Source organism: Berghia stephanieae, chromosome 10, assembly GCF_034508935.2.
Source record: "Berghia stephanieae isolate SIO BIC M18660-M18661 chromosome 10, UCSD_Bste_1.3, whole genome shotgun sequence".
Classification (NCBI taxonomy): domain Eukaryota; kingdom Metazoa; phylum Mollusca; class Gastropoda; order Nudibranchia; family Aeolidiidae; genus Berghia; species Berghia stephanieae.
In genome coordinates this window covers 42720971-42745970 of record NC_088369.1, presented here as the reverse complement: position 1 = coordinate 42745970, position 25000 = coordinate 42720971, and the positions used below count along the sequence as shown (strand labels likewise).

Below are 25000 nucleotides of genomic sequence, written 5' to 3'. Positions count from 1 at the left end.
TAAGCAATCAAAAGGTCAAGATAACGAAAGTGAAAAGTGTGAAGTAAGATAATAGGTATGTAAAGAATAATGCAATGTATATAACTATCTAAATTCTTAGGTGTTTTTCTACTGGTGACAATGATGATGATGATGATAATGAGGATGATGATGATGATGATGATGATGATGATGATGATGATGATGATGATGATGACGACGACGACGACGACGATGGTGATAATGATGATGAGAATATGATCTTTATTACCCATAAAGACAATTTTTTGTTTGGTTCACAATGTTTTAAAGTTCATACACTCATTATTACTCATGATTCATTACATCGAAATGCTATGTCATTGTATGTTTGATATTTCCAGTTGCCGTAACCCTCTACTTACCAACCATGAGAAAATCGTCACATTCGTTACGATCCAACCAGCACTTTTATCATTAACTCACTCAATCCTAGAAATCTTTACTACTTTTCAATATTGCAAAAATGCAGTAACAGTTAGCATGTACATACATAGATAGTTTTATTCAACTACCATTAACATGTAAAAATTAAAAACATTAGCTTTGATACTAACGCCTATAATTTGTCTCAGATAAAATGAAATAAATAGACATGGGGTAAAAGTAACCCGGGTAAACAACGGATAGACTCGGTGTTCGGGTTGAGTGAGTTAAGATTTCTTTTGTAAATCACACAATTTAAAGACACATGTTTTATTATAGATATAAAAACATGACACTGTGTTGTAGAGTTCATTTTACAGACAAAATTATGTATAGAATGTATTTTTTGCTTTCCTGTTTGAGTAAGTAAAAACTATTTTTGTGTTGGGTGGTTGTGAAATTTTGGGAAAAATTCTGAAAATGGTTGGTAAGGAAAGGGTCAAGATTACTCTTTCAAATGAATTCGATTTTTTAAAATGATATAAAAAGCAGTTGATGACGCTTACCATTACATGTGCTTTACATACGACGCCATATCGAACAGGATATGAATTGCACGCATACACAAACAAATAAACAATGAAGGATCGCCACATTACAGACAGAACGAAGAAGACGTCACTCGGGTCTTTGTTATTGTCTTTTGCCACCCGCGTTTACGAGTAATTCTCACTAAACTATATCAACCAGATTAAAAACGTTCACGGTTATACATAGTTTTGTGTGTTGGTCCCGATATACTTCCGGATGGCAATATTCTGAGCTTCTTCGTCAAACGTATATAATCTATAGGCAAAATAAATCTGTTAACTAGGTTAATAGGTTAATCCATTCGTGCGGCTTTGTGGTCTAGTGGTATGACACTCGCTTTCGGATCGGAGGGTCCTGGGTTCGAGCCTCGCGCTCGGCGCATAGTTGTGTCTTTAGAAAAGACTCTTTACTCACATTCTCTCACCATACTCGGGTGTAAAATGAGTACCTGGCCGTTAACAGCGTTGTCTTTGTCCGAACAATTGTAATATCGCCTAACAGGCATCATGTCCCGTCCTACATGTTAAATGTTGCTGTTGACCAGGGACCCCTTGTAAAGCGCTTTGAACAAATTTAGTGGATATTGCGCAATATAAAGCTCAATTTTTATAAAAACATTTTTTTTAAATTTTGGTACTCTGAAAATAAATCACGTATTTAAACATTTGGGCAGAAGACCCGTTCTTCAAATATCGAGCGATTTAATTGGCCCTCGTCAACTCTCAAACCTGGGACCTCGCGATGTCTTCATTAAGGTTTGAGAGTGTTTGCCAAGATGAGGTTTCATTTAAATCGATCGATATTTGAAGGACGAGTTTTTTTTTTGTTTTTTTTTTTGTTTTGTTTTGCCAAAATTGTTATTACGTGTTTATTCAAAAGTGCTTACGACGAACTGTTAAAATAAGGCCTTATGTATGGAATAGAAATAAATGACACGCTATAAGAATTGCAAGACAGCCACACAATAGATAAAATTCGACAAGAGCAGCGTAAGCAGGGTGCCACAATACAGCAGTGCCGCCTTCGTTACAATCAGAGGACGAAATAATTATTATACATTTAACTATGCTCGTTCGAAATGTATAAAATCATACAACGTCACGGTTGCATATATATATATATATATATATATATATATATATATATATATATATATATATATATATATATATATATATATATATATAGGTTAAACCATTGTATTACAACAATGAGGAATATTGCAATAATAATAATATGCACAAGTTTAATTATTTTTAAAAATGAACTCCCCCCCCCCTCTCCTAAAAAAAGACAAAAAAAAAAATAAAAATAAAAAATAAAACAAACAAAACAAAGCAAAAAAAAAGTTGGGCGTTTATATAGCGCAATACTTACTTTATGTGCCCAGACACTCTACAAGGGGTCCCTAAGTTAGCCATCGTTAACTTATAGCCTGACACTGACCAAAAATGACGCCAGAATGTCAGTCTCTGGCCACAAATGAAAACAAATCGTGAGTTGCATTCAATAGGTCAACCAATGGGACCACTTGTTTCCATGAGCTGTACTAACGACAACTCACTAGGCGGTGCAAAGACCAAATAATGACGTCAAAATGCCAGTCTTTTTGGGTTTCAGTGTCAGGCTATAACATAACGATGGCTACACCCTAACCAACAGCAACACGTAACATGCACAACGTGACCTGACAGTAGTATATAGTGAGCTGAATGACTAGAACCAGATTTAAAAGATGGATGTGGATGATTGGTGTGATCGTTTTTTTACCTGCTAATCGATATTTTTAGATCTATTATGTATTGATTTTAGTTTGATTATGTATTTATAACGACTCATTGTTATTATTTGTTATTGAATGTTTATTCAATTCCCATTTTGATTTCGATTATATATCGAATGGTCAAATGCTTTATAATACGTCCGTTTTGTACACCTGAGTCTAATGACTCATAGTTATTGATTAAATATACAATTATCTTATTGGATATTAGATTGTATTTGACCTAGTTTTCTGATACTAATGCTTATTGAAATCATTTGATTGGTTCTTTCAAACCTACAAGTTCAAATATCTAGTATCCGATTGGTTGTCATCATCTCTTATACCAATGTTTAGTTCTCATTCCGTTTGATTGATACTTTGGACGTTTTTTTTTTCTTCTTCTTATTTGTTAACTGTTAATACGCATTGTTTGTTTTGATCAGTAAGATGAGCGCGTGTGTTTATTGAGTGTTCGATTTGTCATCGATTATGTATCGAATGGTTAATTGCGTAATAATAGGGCTATACAGCTGATTGAATGGCTAAAAGGATCATATCCCGGTGTTCTTAGGTTCCGACTGGTTCACCCGCGCCGCAGCGCCGCAGCGCAAATTGAGGTCACGCAGTACAGTCCAAGGACTATAACGCTGAGCCGCGTTGTTCTTTTAAATTCGTTTCTTGCTCCTGAGTCTAATGACTTATTAATTTAATCAATTAAAAGTCCATTGATTCCCTCAAAGGTCAAAGGGCAAATAGCTCAGGCGTCAGCCGCACAGCAGCGCGGCAAAAAAAAAAGGTCAAGGTCATTCAGAGCAGCCGGTAGTCTAAATCATTTTGATTGGTTCTTTCAAATTCTCCAATCTTGATTGGATATCATATTGTCATAGTTTCGTCCGTTTGATTGGTTCTTTGAAATATATTTTTGTCGGGACAGTGTCATCGTAAAATGAGTGGTCTTGTGAAAGCATTAATTCTCAATGTAGAACCAGATGAAATGTTCCATTGTGTTAAAACCGTGATAGATCAATGTTTTCATCTTTGTCATCAATCACTCTTTCAACAACCAGTATTGAATAACCCATTGGGTTTTTGCTCGGTGATTGATACATTGTTTCAGCAGCATATCAACTGGAAAAGGGTAGTGATTCTAATTGCTTACGCTAGAAGAGTAGCTTTACGTCATCCAGACAGGGAAAATTTTTCTCAGATCGTTAGTCTTCATCTTGAGAAAAAACTTAATCATTGGCTCGAATCACACGGTGGTTGGTTAGCGATGCCTCGTCAGATTATACCAGAAAGGTATTGGATAATGCGTCTCATGTGTGTTTTACTTCGTGTACTTTTGTCTTGACTGATACTGAAATGGAACTTTTTGTGAAAGATTTGCTTCTCGATCAACAGATAGATGATCGTTATCAGAAAGCAATTGCAGGTTATGATAAGTATATTCACGAACATTTATCGACCTGTCCGTTGATAGAAACCAGAGAACAATTGTATATCGTCGCAGACGAATTATTCTCTCAGATCAGCTGGGGTAGAATCATTGTTTTTTTATGTTACATTAAGCGTGTACTCCGTATTCACCCGGATAGAGAAAACTTTGCTTTATTTGTGGGTTCATATGTGGACAAAAAACTCAGCAGCTGGATTAAGACAAACGGTGGGTGGCCCTCTATGATACAGGAGATTTCGCCCGTCAATCGTTGGACGAATCGAGTACTTTTCCCCATGATGTTTTACTTTGTGATTTGGAGTGTAATCGAACAACTCAATTATCTTTTGAGTTAATGATCATATTGATGATTCGAATCATTTTTTATGTTTTGAATAAAAGAAGCGATATCTTTTCATCTTGTATTGTTTACTCTTTTATAATTATATTACCCAACAATTTGTTACAGTTTCGAAGGATTCTTTTTTTATGCTAATTTTTCTTTGAAATTTAATGTGAACATTTCGAAACTGAAACAAAAGTAGTTCCCCATATAATAAAATTAAAATCTTCTTTTACAACAAAAACCATAACAGACACAGAAAAAAAAAGACATAAAACCATGTATTGGTGAATAAAATTCATTTTGTTTTATTTTTTTCACAACATCGAAAGCAATGTACTTTCACACACCAGTTACACCTTATACAATAATGATCTCAGGTCATTCACACATTCACATATCAAGCTTTTAAATCGTCATTATAATTTTCTATAAATATTAATAAAAAACAAAAAGCAAAAACAACAAAACTTGACCAAATAAGATTACGATCTAAATAGAAATGTAATAATAATAATAATAATAATAATAATAATAATAATAATAATAATAATAATAATAATAATAATAATATAATAATAATAATAATAATAATAATAATAATAATAATAATAATAATAATAATAATAATAATGATAGAATTATAAAAATATGATAAAACAAAAGATCATAGAAACAAACGAAAGAAAAAAAAAACAAATAAAAAAAAAACAAAACAATATAAACAACACTTTCATACACCATACACATCTTATAAAATGATCATTCACACACTCAATCATTAAACATTTTTTTTTTATAAATGATTAATGGATAGCAATGTTACATATATATCATAAACATCATTTTCATCATCGTCATAATCATCATCAACAACAAAATATTTGTAATTAAACAATTTAAAGCAAGTCTTAATTTCATAAGCGATCAAGCAATCAAAAGCAAACGGTTAATGCTTATCAATTGTATTGTAATCATCATAATCATCATCATTATCATCATCATCATCATCATCATCATCATCATCATCATCATCATCATCATTTTCTTCATTTTAAAAATCATATATTAAGGTATAAAGTAAATAGAATTATGTCTTGTTTCGTGTACACGAAATAAATTTTATCATAAGGAATCTTATTTATTTTTATTTTATTTTAAACAACAAACATTCCAATTAAGATTATCCAACCAAGGTGCCTCGGGATAAATGAGTAACAGCTCTTGCCACTTTTAAATCGTTCATACGAAAATGATAGGGATTAAAAATAGATAAAAGTTTTGACAAACTTTCACCTTTACTTTTCTTCAACACGAAATATATAACGTACAAACCACATGTGGAACTGGTTATACCCTGAATAATACGCGGGTTGTGTTTACAGCTTCGACTATTGTTTTCCACAAATCTTTGAATTGTCGGATACGCAGAAGGCGGGAACCCGAAACTATCCATATATTCTGCCTTTCCCATCCCGTTAAAATACACAGATACCCAATGTTTTCCGGGACCGGAACTCGACTCTGTGTTAATAATGTACGCAGCGGGTTGACGAGAATTCGGGTTGTTCGGAAGTCTATCTTTAGGATAAACACCTCGAAAAATTCGTCTCGCCCTAACGTGTCCGTTTAACATCGTTTCGATTTCTACGTTGTTCATGATGAAAAGTCAGTGATCACCTGACGAGTGCGATCAATTTCTATTACACTATCTAATTCGCTGTAACAGAACACAATGATCGGATCAGCTAGTGGGGTCGAGAATTTAAGTTCTAGTCTAAGCGACTCGCTTTTTACCAGTTCAAACTGGTTCCCGTCTAATAGCGATGGTGACAGATCAAAACCAAAAAGACTACAACCCTGAGAGTAAGCATTATAATCTATTCCATTTCCGGCATCGTTGTTAACCAGTCCAGCTGCTAGCATAAGACTGTGATAAGCTCTGACATATTGTTTACTACTGAAATTCGGAGTTAGTGCTTTGGACGGTATCTGTTTTCCGTTCAAGTACAGGGCTAGATAGGACAGATCAAAGTGCTGGAAATTAAAAGGATTCTTTTTGTAATTTCCATTAAAGCTAGTGCTTTCGATTAGACCCAGTACGATCTTAGTCGGGGTTTGCGATAAAAACAAATTATCTTGCACTGCACTTAAATTTCCTTTTGGAATAGAAAAGGTTTTATGGACAACGCGTTTCATGGGGTATTTACAATTGCCGATGTGAAGTGCTTTCTCGTGTGACAGGGCCACGGCTGGGTTTAATTTAATCTTCCTAACATACAACGAGGCGTGTGTAATTACACTCTTAAACCCCTCAGCATCGGTCATGAGATGGAAAGCATCTTTAGACGGGATAAGCCTCAACTTTACATCAACTCCATTAATTAGATACCGTTCTTGATGCATGAAATCTAAATGTAGTTTTCCCATCATATCCACTTCTTTACTCTCTTTCACCAGCTCTTTCCGTGCATCGAAGCCAGCATTTATACTATCCGTTATTTCTAGTTTACCCGGGGTGTCCTCGTGAAAAAATTCCATTGTCAGGTGACTCCTTTTCGCACCTTGATCATAATTCAACATTGTTTCTACAAAACTCCTAAAAGGATAAACGTTCTCACTTGACGTCACCAGAACATCGTTCAAAGTCATATCCACTTGTGAAAACAAGGCATGAAACCAGGTGTTAACAGAGGCAACATTGCTATCGGCGTCTAAATTAGTTCCATCCGCCTTTATTACTTTAACGCGTACGTGCATAAATGTGTTATGCAAATCCAAGTAGTCTGACGTCCCCCCGCTGATCGAAAATTCGATCGGACCTCCACTCGACAAAGTAGAGATCGGATGGTATTCCACAAACAAACCATCCTGAACAGCAGTCTGGGTGACGGGTAATGAGAACAGATCGAGTCCGCTGTGTACACTCTCTGCGGAATAGGGATGTAACAAAGCCATGATAATCAACCAAAAATGTCTTGAGCTACGTTCTTCCTACGTCTCTTCCTGGTCTTTTGTCGTGTCTGAGTAGGTCGTCGTCGTTTTATACGCCGAGTCACACGTCCGGGTGGCGGCGGCGGCGGCGGCGATGAAGTTGAAGTCAAACCACCCACGGCTCTGTTGAGTAATCTTTTCCCACTCTCCCCCGCGCGTCGTTTTAAAGCTGTTTTAACATTCTGACCGGAAATGACGTCAGATGCTATTTGGGCACCGGTTTTTGCACCTTCTTTTAATAATGTTTTAGCGCCCGATTTCAAGATGGGAAACAGAGATCTTGCAATACCACCAAAGATACTCCCAAGCCCTCGACCTCTTTGATGTCTTCCACCAACAAACACGGGTAGACCACGTCCTGCTTGAGTACAGTAATAATCATCGTAACCTTTTTGATTGGATTTGAACACGATCCCTTTTGTCATGACGACTGTTTACGCATCGAATCTCTTCTTTCGAAAATGAAGTATCACGATAGACTTCCCTGAAGCAAATGTCAAAGGTTCGCCTTTGTCGTTGGTTAAAAGGATTTCAACCGTGTCAAAATTAAATAGTCTGAGAGGAACATAGTTAGGTTTCTCAAAAATATGATGAACTATGTCTTTGCTTCTATTTCCGCTCGGTACGCATCTCAAAAGAGGTACGACGCTATCCCCAACTATTCTAGGTTGAACGAGGTTGCAATATACGTATACTGCTTCGAATCCGACGTTTAGATGTAATGGCCTTTCACTCGACACAGACGTTGGACCGTATAAATAATGATTTGGAATATTCAAGAGATTGCTCAATGTCGAACTCAAGTGCAAAAAAGTTCCTTCCTTATATAGCCTTATCATTACTCTGCGAGTTGCACGGTCGTAATAAAATTTGATGAAACCCTCGTGGTTCTTTTTTATTTTCCTTCTTATATGAGTGATCATCGTTTTAACCAGTTCATCCGGTGACTCGTATAAACCCGATGGGATGAGTACGGTATCTTGTTCGCTGTCGTTAGTAACTCTAAACTCGAAAAATGCTTCATTCTCAAGGATGTTGTTATACGTGTTACTGAATAATATTTCTGATAAACCGACTTCGTATTCTGTCGATAAATCTAACACTCTGGGTAGTTTTGTAAAATAATGCCCTGGAGAATTATTCGGAAAATAGCTCATGCTGCTATTAGAAGGTAAGACTAAATAAGACATGATTAAACTCGTTTATTCAGTGTTGGATTTGGAAGAACGTAACCGAGACAACTACTTAGAAGCGCTACCCATAGTCTGTCTGTTTCTCCGTCACGCGTCAAGTTATATAATGATACAGACACAACAATCGACACAATCATCATCTGACACAAGAACACGATCTCCCCTCTAGGGACACGTTTCCCAAACATAGACCAATAAGATGAATTTCTGTTGGGATTATTACTTTCACTTTCGGATCCTTCCATTTGAAAATTAAAAAAACAAAACAAAACAAAAAACAAAAAAAAAACAAAACAAAAAACAAAAAAAAAACAGGAAAAAAAATAAAAAACAAGACCAAAAAAAAATAAAAAAAAACAAAAAAACAACAAGGATGATAATTAATTGTAAACACGAAGATAAGACTTTGGTATCCAAGAGTTAAATGATGAATCGTAACCGACCCACTTCACCAAAAGTTCTTGTCCGCTTTTACGCTTATCCAAGACGGTCTCAATTCTGTAGATTTCTTTTGCACCAACTTTTTGCAGTTCTTGTTTATAGAAGCTTCCGCGAACGCATTCGTTCTCATCGTCTGTAATTTGGTAGGTTCTAGGTGTTGTTGAAATGGATTTTGTCACTGTAAATAACTCTTCGGTCCAAGAGGGTAGGTAGCCCTTTTTAAACAGTCGCCTACTTTTACTTATTCTCACACGATCGCCGAGTTTTGCACTAGTTTTCTTTTTAGGTCGATCATCCAAATACAATGTGTTCCATACGTCCCCTTGATTTTTCTCTGTTACGTCAACAGGGCGTAACTTGATACTCCTATGATAAGAATGATTATAACTTTTCACTACTTTGGGTAATACGTCTTTGAATCGAGGAGAGTTCTGACGAGTAAACACACGCCACAGTTTTTCTTTGAGAGTCCTATTGAATCGTTCAACTACCGCAGCTTTAATATCCTCGTTCTCAGTAGTAAAGAAATCAATCCCATTCCGCTTCAGAAATTGCTGAAAGCTTTTATTGACAAATTCGGAGCCTTTGTCGGTTTGGAGCCGGATTGTTCTTCGACCAGACTCTAAAATAGTCCTGAAAGCATCTTTTAACGTTTCTCCCGTTTTGTCTTTTATAGGAACAGCCCACGCAAACTTGCTGAAGACATCGATACACGTCAAAATGTATCTGTACCCGTCATTGTACGATTTCAATAGTTGAACATCAATGAGATCAGCCTGCCATTGATGGACTATTCCACCTACAATAATCCGTCGACGCGGAAATTTGTAACAAACGGGTTTATGAAGGGTGTATGCGTCTTGATGAGAAAGCCAAGAGCTGACGACAGTTTTTTTAAGTTTCGTAGCAGTCTTTAACGGTTTAATACCGCCATAAGATCCCGGTTGATTAGGATTGTAATAGCGAGCGCGTAGTGTTTTATCTCCTTTCATTTGAATGAGACCCAGGCAGATGTTCTCTCCGGTTTAACCGTTTCTAAATTCCTCGACGGACGTTGTCTAATATACGCCCACCTGTCAGCATGACCGATGAGATCACGTGGGACGTTGGATTCCTGCAGAGCACGAGCAAAATATTCCCATCCTTCAGGGTTGACAGACTTTCTTTTGCGGAGTGCGTCATTGACTAGATCAAGAACGTTTGAATTTGGGATGATATTACCTCGATATTTAATCTCCCCTCTCGGGTTCCATTCAAGCTCTGTGTGTCTTTTGAGATAATCCAATAATCTCTCCGCTTTCTTTCTCAACGAAATAGGTACGCTCTCAATAATATCTTTTGTTAAAGTGTCGTGTTCTATTGGGTCATGTGTTCTTATTGATTGAGGATTGGTCTTAGTTACCATCTGATGTGATCGTTCATCTTTCCGCTTTAAGAATTTCCACAGCACTTGTTGATACAACTCTGCTTTTTCGATTGAGTTCGTATCTTTTCGCGTTAGAATATCTTTCATCTGCTGATCAAGATCCCAAAGCTTTTCTGTGGACGGTTCGGTTATCGGTGATTCTCTTCGGGTGTGGATTGAGTCCAAGAGACGTTGGTCCACCAATACCATTTTCTTGGCATGCTCCATCTCATAAACCACCCGCTAGTATTCCACCTAAAGTAGCCAAGACAGGTTGAAGAAGGGCACCTAATAGACCACCTTTTTGTAAAAGCTTCTTTTGTCGAGATGGTGAAGAGCCTTTTTTTGATAAAAGTCTTAAACTTCTCTTGTGTCTGATCAAACGCTTCTTTTGTACTGGACTGAGCGGAAGATTACCGCGTAATATATTCAGTGCACATTCGCATAACGTATTGATTAGATCCGGTAACGCTCCATTTAAAACTGCTTTTGCTACTCTGGGTTTAGCCTCTCTAAGAAGTTTCAACATTGAAACGTTACGTTTTACACGCGCAGACATTACTTTTGGATATAAACAACTTGTTTTTCAGGAGAAAAAACGTCTGTTCTTACACGAAGATGGTCAGGTGTATCCTGTCGAAGATCGATCACCAAATAACCGTGAGGTACGTCTGTTGCGTCCTTAAATGCGTCTAGTAAAAAAATTGTCTTTCCGGGATACAGTTGTTTTGCCAGCTGAACGATCTGCAAACGGTCACGTGGATTTTTAAAAATTACGATATAATGAGCATTCAAGCTGATAGTGCGATGTTCTTTATTTTTTGAGAAAAGATTTTGTACAAGATAAAACACTGAAATGTTATTGTGATGCGATTTTTTTGTAAATAGTTTAGTTACGCTGTCATCAGTTTCGGCCATTAAGTCATCGAGTATCACAAGACGGTGTTGGGTTCCATCCCAAAAGGAAGATTTTGGTATCCCTTCTATAAAAGTTATCCCTTGTAACGCTTCAAAAGTTCTCTGCCACTCTCCATAACACCATATAATTTCTTCAGGTTGCGGGCTCATCATCTGATTTAAATGCTCAATAAATTTTGTGACCCATACAGTTTTACCACTCCCAGAAGGACCGGCGATGAGACATGTAAAAGGATGTTTGAAACGCGGGTCCATGGTTGTTACACCAGAAGAGGCTCTGTACTGATTCCGTCTGAACAAACCTTTCTCTTTATATAAAAGTAGGATAGACTAGCTCTCTGTTGTGTGTATGTGTATACGTCCGAGTCTAGTACACGAAAACCCTTATTTTCTCCCACACCACTCTTTTGCGTTTGCAAAACCTTGAGGTACTTTTCTTTTGTGAGTTCATTCAATCGCTTTGATAAACCCTTACAGCTCGTTTTAGACTTCCCTTCTCCGAAACAAATATAGGTCTTCGAACAAAGAGCCACACCCCCGTCTCCTTCAAATTCTAGCTTGAAGAGACCCGGTGTCCGTCTGTCATATTTTTGCTGTACGCGACAACAAGGATATGGTGAAAAGTTGCTTTGTTTTTCAACTAGCTCTCGAATGTGTTCAGGACAAGCAATACTCGGAAACCACGTATGATACTGTTTGTAAAATTCATCAATCAAGTTCGGTTTTAAGAGGCTTTGAATATTACAGTCGGAAAATGCAACGTATAAGCTATCGGTATCCATTTCAAAAAGTTGATAATCGGCCCTTGGAATAAATCTGTCTATGAAATTGTATTGAAACTGTAGCATTCTAAGTTTTGCGTACGAGTACACAAATGATCCAATTTGAATGGGGAGCGTCCAAAGAACGGTACGTTTTGCGGATTCTATTTCATGTAAAGTCGATGTCAACGGAGTCATTTTTCTGAAATAAGGGCTATTAATGGTTTTTGATACAACATTTTCAACTTCGGCGTATAAAACTGTCGTGTGTTTATCAAGCGCCTTGAGAGTCTTACCATAAGCCGAGTTACCATTAATTTCATGATTTCGGCTAAGATGCTATTTTCAGGATTACGATCGCCTTCACGTCTAGCGTCTGAAACCTTTTGCACAAAATTTGAAAAGCATGCACTTGGCATATATTCAATCACTTCTTGAATATCATCTACAATGAGACCGTGATTGAGATACCATTTGAGCAACGGTGTGGTCAGCAATATGCTTTCGGCATGGTAACTACTAATCAGAGTTCGTCGAGGTTGTCTTAATAGGTTATTTTTCACGGCGTATTGACACATGGTTTCACCTATATCTTCTCGTGCAACGAGGGTATTTTTAAAGATGGGTGGCATGTCTGCGTAATAAGAATAAAGGTCTTTCGGGACCCTGATAGTACACTGAACAAAACCGAAAATTTTGTCTCTATCAACCGCGGACAGTATCGATTCTTTTGTGATGCGGGTCCCTTTCTTAAAACAGTTATTATTAAGCGGGCGTAATTTCCGTAAAAAGGCAGATATTCTAGGGTCTTTTTTCATTTTTTTCCATTCGCATTCATAGATTTCTATCAGAGTAATTCCCAAAATATCTCTAATATACGCATTCTTATGCGCTGTTTTTTGTTTTCTTTGTTCAAATGTTTCATTACATATCATGGTCTTTTCCTGAATACAGGAATGAGAATGATAGAAGCAACCTTGAAATTCGTAAGCAATTTGATTCGTCTCATCATACCCATCGACCTTGACCTGTTTTTCATGACCTAGATTTTTTTCCCCTTCCGTTGAATTTATGACGAATAGGCACCCTTTGTATATGACTCATCCATTCGAGCCATTCGAACGCTGCCTGTCCAAACTTGTCTGTTTTCTCAGATTTAAACTCATTACTTTTACGTCGTCGGACAAATAAACCACTAGGCATATCTTGCTGAAGGCAGTATAAGTACAAGGAATTAGCGTCATAACCTTTTAAAGATGGCACGGGTTTATCTCCCCTGATCAATGTACTACCTTTTTCTACGAAACGTGTGAAAATAATCGACGGTCCACCAACGATGTTGGACTTTAAAAGCTGATGAAGATGTTTATGCTTTTCGTTGAATAATGAAAATATTACATTTCTAGGAATGGTCTTAAACAGGTATCTTAACGTAACCCCTGGGATCGATATCGCTTGTTTGAAAATGTCTAAACCTAGCTCTTGATAGAATTGCGTCATGCGTTCAATAGCCGTTAACATTGGTCCTACGTCACGAATATTGTAGAAAACTAAAAAGTCTTTCATTGTACTCATTCCCTGTTCCTCCCATACTTTCTCACAGTAAGCGTAGTCTTCTTGAGAGATGGTGCAATTTTTTAACGAGCTGAAAAATGCTGATATAGGTGGGAGTGACGTTTCCCTTTAATTTTTCTAGACTGTCAAAGTACTCATAAGGAAAAAAAGATTTCTGTTCGGTTACATTATAGGCTTGAAGAAAATTTGAGTAACTGAATCCGGGGCCAGATAATTACAAACGTCTAAAATTTTTAGCTTATCGTTCGAAATGCAAAGAAAACTGTTGTTTTTCTTTACTACTTTGAAATCTTCTGTTTTCATTAGTTTCTTCACAAGGTAAGTTTTAAGAACGTTTAAATCATACATTTTAGAATTGAAACCTATTACAACCATTTGATGTAGATATTTATCTAAAACAGCTTTCAATTTCTGATTATCACCTATTTGCTCGTATGTGTTTTTGAATGTTGTTTCACTGAGAATAGTGAAAGCGTGAATGCTAATTTCTTCTAAGTAGTCTACCATACGATTTACTAACTTTTGAGGATCACCTTCGGATATGTAACATACGGGTTGTTCATAACCTGGAACATTTGAAGCGATTGCTATAGACATGGGTAAGTGTCTGGCGTGATACACTGTTCGGTTTGCTTGAGCTTTCGGTTCGGGTAAGTTATCTTTATTAAAATAAGACTCGATATCGAATGTACACCTAAAAGGATACACGTAATCGGGATCAATAGAAATTCCAGCATCTGCTAATTTCTCTAAATCTGTTGGAAGAAGTTGAAAAATTCCACCCGGGTACCTAGATTTAGTTGCATCCCCTTTACAGTCTTTCTCATGTCGTAACAAATTCGAATGTTCTGTCCAGAGTTTACTACAGTGAGAACAACCAAATATCTTAATAGCCCTTTCGAGGTTCCTAATATAACAAAAATGATTATTGACAAGTAAAACGTACATCGTATTAGAAAAAGAGTTTGCACTTCTCCTAAAGACTACATATCGGTTGGGAACATGATCCGTATCATACTTGTAAACAATGACATTTATTTCAAATAACTTCTCAATTTTGTCTAGTTCTCCTATACTTATACCCGGATATGTTGTTGGAAATGTTGATGTATACAAGCTAAACAAGGAGAGAGTGTAGTCGTCTAAGTCATTTACCCGTTTTCCTCGAGCCAAAGATAAGCATCTGAAGAAGCATAAATTATCGCTGAAAAAATCATTGGTCCTGTTATAATTGTACTGTAGAGTATATATGTATTTGTTATTTTTAACAGAATCGGGAATGTTAACATTACAACAACCAATAGGAAACTCTTTCATCTTATTGATATAAAACGTGGTCGATAAAATAGCCTGAACCCTGAAACGACTATCTGGTCTATGCTGACGGGCAAATTCCAAATGATCATTATTACTAAAATTTTCAATAAATTCCTCAAAATCTTTCCAATTACTAATAAGTCTGGGAATTTCTAATGCTCTGTTATTATTAATAGACGCGTGGAAAAAACGATATTCCGAATTTTCTTGATTTTGCAAAAGAAAAGAATGACTAAAATTGATTTTGAATCTAACGCTTTGCCTGTTGAAAATTTCCTTTAGTTGTTGAAGGATATAGGGAGAGCCCCATTCTATTGTGTACACGGACTGAAAAATCCCTTCTAAAAAATGTGTCTTAATAGATTCACGATGTTTTTCTAATAACCGCAATACAGTTTCATTTTCTTCGGTTTGTTCTACATAACTCGTAGACAATAAACTTGACGAATTTTGTTTCTGTTTTTGTATTTTATTTCCTTTTTGTTCTTGTTTTTGTTGTTGACGTTGTTGTTGCTGTTGTTCACGTCGTTGTTGACGATTTTGTTTTTGTTTATCTCTACGCTGTTGTTTCTTAAAAATTCTTTGCTGTTTTTTAAGCTCTTGTTTTCTTAACTTCTGTTCGTTCTCTTGTATTTTATTTTGTTCTTTAAACTGCTTTTCTTTCAATTTTTCTTATGGTGAACTGCACTTTACGTTTTTTTGATGGTTTTGTAAACTATCTTTCCTAGAGAAGTTCTTTTGACATTTCGAACAAGTATGTACTATAGAATTGTCATGTTTCTGTTTATGACGAATTAAATTATGTAATAATTTAAAACTAATGCCACAAATTTCACAGATGTACATGCTTGGTAACTTAACTATAAATATACAATTCTACTATAATCAAATAACAATTTTTCTGTTTTTGTTTTTTAAAAAAGAACGGGAGGAAAATGCTAAAAAAAAAAAAGAATAAAAAGTAAAAATTTTTAAAGTTAAATGAAAGACATATCTAACAACTAATAAATAAAAAAAATAACTATAGAAAAAATATTATCTCACTGTTAATCACTAGACGATCTGTTTAAGAGTCTTGAAAAATTCTTCATTCAGATTTTGACTTGTCCTTGTTTTTTACACGCTGTCAATATACCACTGTTGGGGAGGCTCCGGTTTCGTTTGTATAATCGATGGGTTTCTTCCGGTTCTGAAAATAACATATGGTTTAGTTTAAAACTAGAACTGTTTATCTTACAAGTAAAGACATATAGTACAATTTGTAAAAGTAAATAAATAAATAAACAAATAAATAAATACATACATTTACAAAAAAAAAAATGAATGAATGAATGAATGAATGAATGAATGAATGAATGAATGAATGAATGAATTAAACAAAAAGAAAAATCAAAGATAGTTTAAGATAGATCAAAAAAAAATTATAAATAAAATATAAAAATACATCAATTTTTGATTTTGGTCATCATGTATATATACAAGTAATTATTACAGAGAAATAAGAGAAGATTGCTACTTACTATTGATGGGTCAGCTCACTCCTTTTATCATTTGGGGATTTATTGATCTTCTGTATCCGAGATTTCAATTGTATCGCTGTCCGATAGGATTTCAATGACTTCGGTAGCTTTTGATGATGGTTGTTGAGTGTCCTCAAATTCTGAAAAAGATACGACTTATTTTAGTCGAAATATGTAGCGTTATGAAGAGACATATAGGGTAATTAGATAAATTTGGATACAAACATTTAAACATTTCAATAATAATATTAAAATCAATCCTATTATAACTCAAATGTATTAAGAGAGTTCTATATATAACTATTGAACTAAATATTGAATATTTATCACAATTACCTAAAAATACACACAAAAAAAAACAAACAAAAAACAACAACAACAAGAAAACAAGCATACTACTATAATAAAAAAATAATAATTAAATAAATAAAAGACAAAAAGAAGTTGTTTTTTGTTTGTTTGTTTGTTTGTTTTTTTTTTAAAAAGAGGTAAAAATACTAAAATAATAATTAAACTAAAATATTTTATATATAAAAGACACAAATGTAATCTTTAAAGGCGATGTCTTTTCATTTGAATAATAATGCTATTTATCATTTAACTCACGATTTTCTCCGTCGATCGATGAGGGTTCAGGGTCGTTGTTTAAGCACACTAGACGAACGGCTTCCTCTGTGCCTACAACATCTTCGAGCAGTAATGCCTGTAACACTGGTTTAAGTTTAGTCGTAACAGTTTCTTTTGTATTGTCAAATGCTTCTTCGAAAAATCGCACAATCTTATCTTCATGGGGTAGCATCAAACAATCATGCGCCATTTGATTGGGTGCGAAAATACGACATCCTTCGCAGTTTGAAATATCAATAGCGTATATATGCTTCATTAAGTGGTTTTTAGAAAATTGAATGAAGTTTTCCATATTAAAGTTCTTCTAAAGGAGAAGAAAAACAAAAAAAACAAACACATATCACAGATTGTTAAAAAAGTAAAACTTTTTGAAAGTGTTACACATCCTAAAATAAAACAGTCAGACTACCGTTGATGACGATAATAATGGTAATGACGAGGACTATTTCTTCATGTTTTCTTGTTGTTTTCTTTTTTTTTTTTAGTTGCCGATTCATCGCTGTCTTTTTTTATTCTTCCTTGGTCAATATGTCGTATGTTTTCTTTGATAGTTTTAACAAAGTTTTCAATTCTTTCTTTGTTCAAAGCTATAAACTTATCGGACGATAGAAGTATTCCTCAGAACAATAATGCCTAACTTTAATAACAAATGTTGATGACGATAACGATGATGATGATAATGACAATTTACATGTTCTTGTTTCTTTTCTTAGGTTTCAGTTTCTTTGTCGATGGTTCGTCGCTATCCTCTTCATTTTCGTCTTGGTTTGCTAATATATCGTTCACTTTTCTCGACAATTTTAGTAATGCTTTCCACTCGTCTCTATTTAAGGCAATGCCTTTTTTCGATGGTAGAAGTTTTCCGTCGTCGTTACTCCCGTAATAACGTATGTGTATCTTGGGGATACCGTTAAACTCACCTACACTTATGTGAATATTTCTATTTCCTATCGGTACAGGCTCCATCGTGAAGAAAATTGAAATAGAAAATAAATTTAAGTTAATTAAAACTCAAACACACAAAAAATAGAAGAAATCACTTCGAACTTGTATTTCTTTAACGGAAAAGGCAAGCTCGCTGCAGTGGAATGGAAAAAACGAACAGCAGAGCTGAATTTATAGGGTAAAAGAATGCTGACTTTACAAGACTGGGCAAAAAAATGCTGACGTTGTAGGCGTGGCCAAAAAAAACGCTGACTCCATAAGCGCGGGAATAGTTATATCAAACGATGGGAAAATACCCAGAGCAAGGTTAAGACTTTATGACCGTCATCTCAAAACGGTATTAGATCGGAATGAACAAGATTAAGAAAATTGAGTTTAACGTCAAAAGAGTCAAAATTAGGAAAGTTTATTATTTTGAAATTTAACTTACAAAACTCTATTTCCTCAACAAAAGCATTTATTTTAACTCAAATTTGATACAACAGGTTCAAAATTCAATTATACACAAAAGGTTAATCCAAGCTTAACACCGTTTTGAAGTGATTGGTTACGTTTGGTTTTTAAAGTGTTTTTATTTTTTTACGCGGAATATGAAATGTAAACATATGTTTGAACTTTTCAACGACAGAACGGTGCCATCGTAATGAATTACGGCGCCATCGTAATGAATTTTACAGCTGTAAAGGGCGTGAGAAAAGTAAAACGATAGCACAGATGTTTATTATAAAGTGCTTAAGAAGCTTCTGACCTAGAATATCAGGTTTAAGTGCTGTTTTCTCACGAATATAAAATATAAGTTAATTTTCCTCTAACCGAAATTACCGGACGCCTGGAAAAAAAATTATATAGACGAGAACGAGAAACCAAAGGGGATAAGGTTCAAATTCAGGTTCTGAATGAAAGAGGTATATTTAGGACGTGTCTGAAAGTATGGTGTTAACTAGTAACGAGTCTGAAAGAGGATTCGGATTATGTTCGATAAACAGTACAGAAACTCGGTTAGCGTCAACTCTATGTATAATAGAGATAGACAGATAGATAGATGGAGAGGGAGAGGAGAGAGGGAGAGGAGAGAGAGAGAGAGAGAGAGAGAGAGAGAGAGAGAGAGAGAGAGGAAGAGAGAGAGAGAGAGAGAGAGAGAGAGAGAGAGAGAAGAGAGAGAGAGAAGAGAAGAGAGAGAGAGAGAGAGGGAGAGAGAGAGGAGAGAGAGAGAGAGGGAGAGAGAGAGAGAGAGAATTTCTATATCGTTAAAAAAAAACAACACGTAATAAATTGCTTGTCACTCTTTGGATAGGACGCTAGACTATCGAAAAGTACTTTCAGCTTGGTCCAACAGACCTAGCTACCTTATCATTGTGTTGTATGGATAGGGGAATAAAAAAAACAAACAAAAACAAACAAACTCGAACCCACTCCTTTTGTGTGTAAAGCGAGAGCTCTACCAATTGATGTTCCCTTCTAGAGGTTAGGTAGTGCACTTTTATCCTATCGATCAGAAGACTGGTGATAATAATGTAACTGTATTACAAACCAGTATTTAAACGAGAGAACATCTAAAAAAACAAAACAAAAAAACAATAATAATTTTAAAAAGCAGACAGAACGTAGGGTTTTGACTTTTAACGTAAAATAAGCCACCAGGTGCAGTTGTAAGAAAGAAAACGAATACCAAGACTGTTTCTCACGATATTTAATCTTCGAGGTTGTTTGAAAACGGGTTTATCTAAATATAAACACGAGAGGGCGATAAAGCCTGTGAACTCTCAAGCAGGGAGGGTAAATGTGTTCCAGATGTGGGTGTGGAAACACGCTCAAAAACTAATGAGATTTGTAGATATTTGTCATGGGAAAGTGTATAATAATTCTCTTTAAAAAAAAAAGTTCTAAGCCCAGGAGTCAGACCTGGGAATTGAATAAACACTCCTTATACGATAGCGTGGTCGAGCGGCGTGGTCCTTGCTTCGTACCTTAAAGGTTTCAAGTTCGACTACCCGTTACGCTGCGTGGTATTTAACAAGTTACCTTGTTTTACCTCATTTTTACGGCGCTGAGCTGCGGCTGATGCCTTGGTTATGTCAGTCTTCATTTGGACCAGACACTAAAGACACATTTCCCATTGGGAATTAAGAAAGGGATATTCTATATTTAATCAATAACTATAAGTCATTAGACTCAGGTGTACGAAACGGACGTATTATAAAGCATTTGACCATTCGATATATAATCGAACTCAAAATGGGAATTGAATAAACATTCAATAACAAATAATAACAATGAGTCCTTATAAATACATAATCAAACTAAAATCAATACATAATAGATCTAAAAATATCGAACCAATCAAATGATTTCAATAAGCATTAGTATCAGAAAACTAGGTCAAATACAATCTAATAGCCAATTAGATAATTGTATATTTAATCAATAACTATGAGTCATTAGACTCAGGTGTACGAAACGGACTTATTATAAAGCATTTGACCATTCGATATATAATCGAACTCAAAATGGGAATTGAATAAAGATTCAATAACAAATAATAACAATGAGTCCTTATAAATACATAATCAAACTAAAATCAATACATAATAGATCTAAAAATATCGATTAGCAGGTAAAAAAAAAATCACACCAATCATCCACATCCATCTTTTTAATCTGGTTCTAGTCATTCAGCTCTCAATATACTACTCCTGACGCCTGTTAGGCCATATTACAATATTTTTCGGACAGAGACAACGCTGTTGACGGCCAAGTGCTCATTTTACACCTGAGTAAGGTGAGAGAATGTGTTTAAAGAGCCTTTTCCAAGGACTCAACTATGTTCCTGAAACTCGAACTCAGGACCTTCCTATTCGAAAGCGAATGCCATACCAAAAGACCATAAAGCAGCAGGATTGGTCATAATTTCTAAGTTTTTCTACATAACCCTCCCCCCCCCCAAAAAAAGAAAATCCAACAAAATTCAGCTTTTATATAGCGCAATATCCACTAAACGTGCTGAAAGCGCTTTACAATGGGTCCCTGGTCAACAGCAACATTCAACATGTAGGACGGGATAAAATGCATGTTAGGCGATATTACAGTTATTCGGACAAAGACAACGCTGTTGACGGCCAGGTACTCATGTTACACCTGAGTACGGAGAGAAAATGTGAGTAAAGAGCCTTTTCCAAGGACTCAACAAACTATGTTCCCGAAACTCGAACCCAGGACCTTCCGATCCGAAAGCGAATGTCATACCACAAGGCCATAAAGCAGCAGAATTGGTCATAATTCAAAGTTTTTCTACAACATTGGCCGCGAGCTTGTGCTGCATGTGTGTCGCCAATCGTCTCGTCTCGTGTTATCTCGGGGTGATCCCAATGCTAAAAGTTGATTTAACATTTAATAATCTTTGAGTCACTAACCCAAAATATACCGTCTACATGTTCAGTGTTGCTTCCGAATCCTTATAGACGATGTGCGTTTGAACGTGGCCTTCGTAAAGTTATGGCCTGACACGGACCAAAAAAAAATGACGTCAAAATGTCAGTCTTTTGCCACAAAAGAAAACAAATCGTGAGTTGTATTCAATAATTCAACCAATGACATAACGTCTTTCCTTGAGCTCTACTAACTACAACTCACTAAGCAGTGCAAAAACCAAATAATGACGTTAAACTGCCAGTCCTTTTGGATTTCAGTGGATGGCAAAAATGAATAACAAAGACCTGAATGACGTCAACTTCGAACTATCTATAGATAGTATGCGTTTAGCTAAGTAGCTCATAACATTGCCATCCGGAAGTATAAGGGACAAATACACAAAACTATGTGTAATCAAAGTGTGTTTAATATCGTTTAGTGAGAATTACTCATAAACGTGGATGGCAAAAAACAATAACAAAGACCCGAGTGACGTCAACTTCATACTATCTATAGATAGAATAAAGGCCTTTGTTTTTGTTTTAAGCCATCCTTGCTTATGAGGAATTCTCACTAAACTGTATTAACCAGACTGTAAAAGTACAAGGTTACACATAGTTTTGTGGGTTGGACCGTTATACTTCCGGGTAGCAATGTTTTGAATTTCTATGCCAAGCGCATACATCTATAGATACTATGCGCTTGGCTAAGTAACTCACAACATTGCCATCAGGAAATATAACGGACCAACACACAAAATCGTGTGTAACATTGAACGTTTATAGTCTGGTAAACTTAAAAGATATAGTTAGTTCGAAGATGACGTCACTCATGTCTTTGTTATTGTTTTTTGCCATTCGCGTTTATGAGTAATGCTCACTGAACTATATTAACCCGACTATAAACGTTCATGGATACACAGTTTTGTGTGTTGGTCCGTTATACTTCCGGATCGCAATGTTATGAGCTTCTTAGCCAAGCGCATACTATATATACATATATAAAAAAATAGCATAATGTTTTACTCACAGGAAATTGCTTAAGCTTGCTAAGCTCGACACAGCGGGGACACAACGACTTCATTATTGGAAGGGTCTCAGAAGGCACGGGTGTCACAACTAACAAAAACAACACGAGAAAAACACAGCTTGTCTTCTCCATTATTATTTCTTGACTTCTATTTTCAATACCTGAACAATATCAAATTATCCGTGTGGCTGTTTTGACACGCTTGAATGATTATCATTAATACTCTGTTAACAATGAGAAATCTGTAATCGCGAAGGTTTTTGTAAAGGTAAATTAAATGTCCCCGTTTATCAGATTTCCCGAAAATCTCATTCATTTTCATTTCACACACTAGGAGTCACCTGACAGGCGTTTCCGATTTTTTCTTTGTACTGGCACTCTCATTATCATCATCATCATCATCATCATCATCATCATCATCATCATCATCATCATCATCATCATCATCATCATAATCATCAATGCCTTTTTCACCCTGGGTCAGGGTATAGGCCACAGACAGACAGTTTCCACCCCTCTCTATCTTGAGCTACTATTTAAAAATAATCACTTCTCTGTATATCAGATTATTTAATTCTTCTCCACGTTCTCAGTTACTAGTGCCGCGCTGAGGACCGGACCGAGGACCGGTCCCACGGTCTTTTAGCTGTGAACCGTGGTCCGGTCCCAAAGAGGAAGACCGCCGGCGGTCCTCACTTCTTATCACCTTTCAACGGTCTGGCGCCATACTACTTCCCCAGCGATTCGTTGCCTCGGTCCTTTGCCTATCTTCCACCAATCACCACCCATCCCACTTAATTAATCGCACCCACCCCCCTTTGCCATACACTAAACGACACAGACGACCATAGAGGCAGACGACCACCTCCCTCCACTCCGCAAACCGCCCTTTCGTGTGTGAGATGGGGGGAACAGGAGGCGCACGCCTTGGACGATTCCATTATACGGGGTAAATTTCAAAATTTACTACACCATAATGATCGCAATGACAATGATCTATGATGAAGGCATGACCCCTCTTCTCTAATGGGTTATTGTTTGAAATGTATGTGACTACTAAAGATGTGTGTGTGTGTGTGTGTGTGTGTGTGTGTGTGTGTGTGTCTCAAACCTAGCAAGTTGCAAGTCTGATTTTTTGTTTTCTTTTGTCCATCTCTTGTCGCCACTCCTTTCTATCGCATTGTTGTCATTTAAAATAATACAATAATATTAAAATTTCGTTTGGTGTTTTAACTAATCAAATAATATGAGTTTCATTAGTTTCTTCCTTCCAAAAAAACCAGTTATAACGTCTGTATTTTTAAAAGGTCCAATAGAATATTTGGGGACCCCGATAGCTCAGTTGATAGAGCACTCTCTTTATACGCACAGGGCCAGAGATCGATCCAGGGTGCAGTCGAGTTTTTTTCTGAATCCCTGTCTACTCAGCAGTGAATGGGTAGCTGGGTTTGTTAGATCTGGCGAAAAGTCAACATCGACCCCACTTATTACTTATTACTTATTACCGCATCCACCCCCTCTTATTATAACTTCACGTCTCTCTCTTACTCTTCAATGCTCGCTGCCCTCTCATGTGTGTGTGTGTGTGGGGGGGGGGGGGGGGGTAGGAGTTGCGTGTGTGTATAAACGCCACGAACAACTCGATCAACGCCTTGGGTGATTCCATTATCTCCGTTAATGGGGATAAATTTCAAATTTTATTCACGCTAAATTATCGAAGTAACAATGAAGTACTGTGATCAAATAAAGAAGGCATCACCCCTCTTCTCTAATTAGGTTACAATTTGAAATGAGTGTGACTACTCCGTGTGTTTTACTCCTGTAGACCACGGTTTTCATCGTGTAGCGGTCTTTAACGGTTCAAGAATGAACGATCCCATGGTCCCAAAGGTCAAAACGGTCTCTCAGGAATGTTCAATGTCGAAAAGGACCGCCGGTCCTAGGGCCGGTCCTTGCGGTTTTCATTTCCCAGGGACCGTAGGACCGTGGTCCTTAAGCTTGCCAAGGACCGCCCCGCACTATCAGTTACCTTCCCCTTGATCTTCTGCCCCCAGAGTTCCAATCCAATACTGTCTTTGTTATAATGGAGCCATTATTTCTAAGGGTGTGTTCAATTCACCTCCATTGTCTCTTTCTTATTTCAGTTCTGCTGACATTTTTTCTATATTTCTACTGGTGCTCACATGCTGTCTGTAATTCCCTATAGCTAGGTACTCATTTAAACCCCTGTCGAGTGGAGTAATGTGTGTAAATTGCCGTATTCAAGGAAACAACGCCGTGATCAGAATTTGTTTACAATCAGTATACATGTAAAGCAACCGACCAATGACAACGTTAATATTTTGACTC

The 25000-nt window shown here is 36.3% G+C and overlaps 2 long non-coding RNA genes across 2 annotated transcripts in view; both read right to left on the bottom strand.

The window, feature by feature from the left end:
- The window catches only part of LOC144981169 (uncharacterized), a 38174-nt gene that overhangs the window by 4329 nt on the left and 8845 nt on the right, over positions 1–25000 (bottom strand). The window lies entirely within an intron of this gene.
- LOC144956179 (uncharacterized) lies at positions 15830–17415 on the bottom strand. The gene is made up of 3 exons (XR_013641916.1): positions 17249–17415; positions 16643–16782; positions 15830–16311 (listed from the first exon to the last, which is right to left on the bottom strand). It is a non-coding gene; the product is annotated as an uncharacterized LOC144956179 (long non-coding RNA).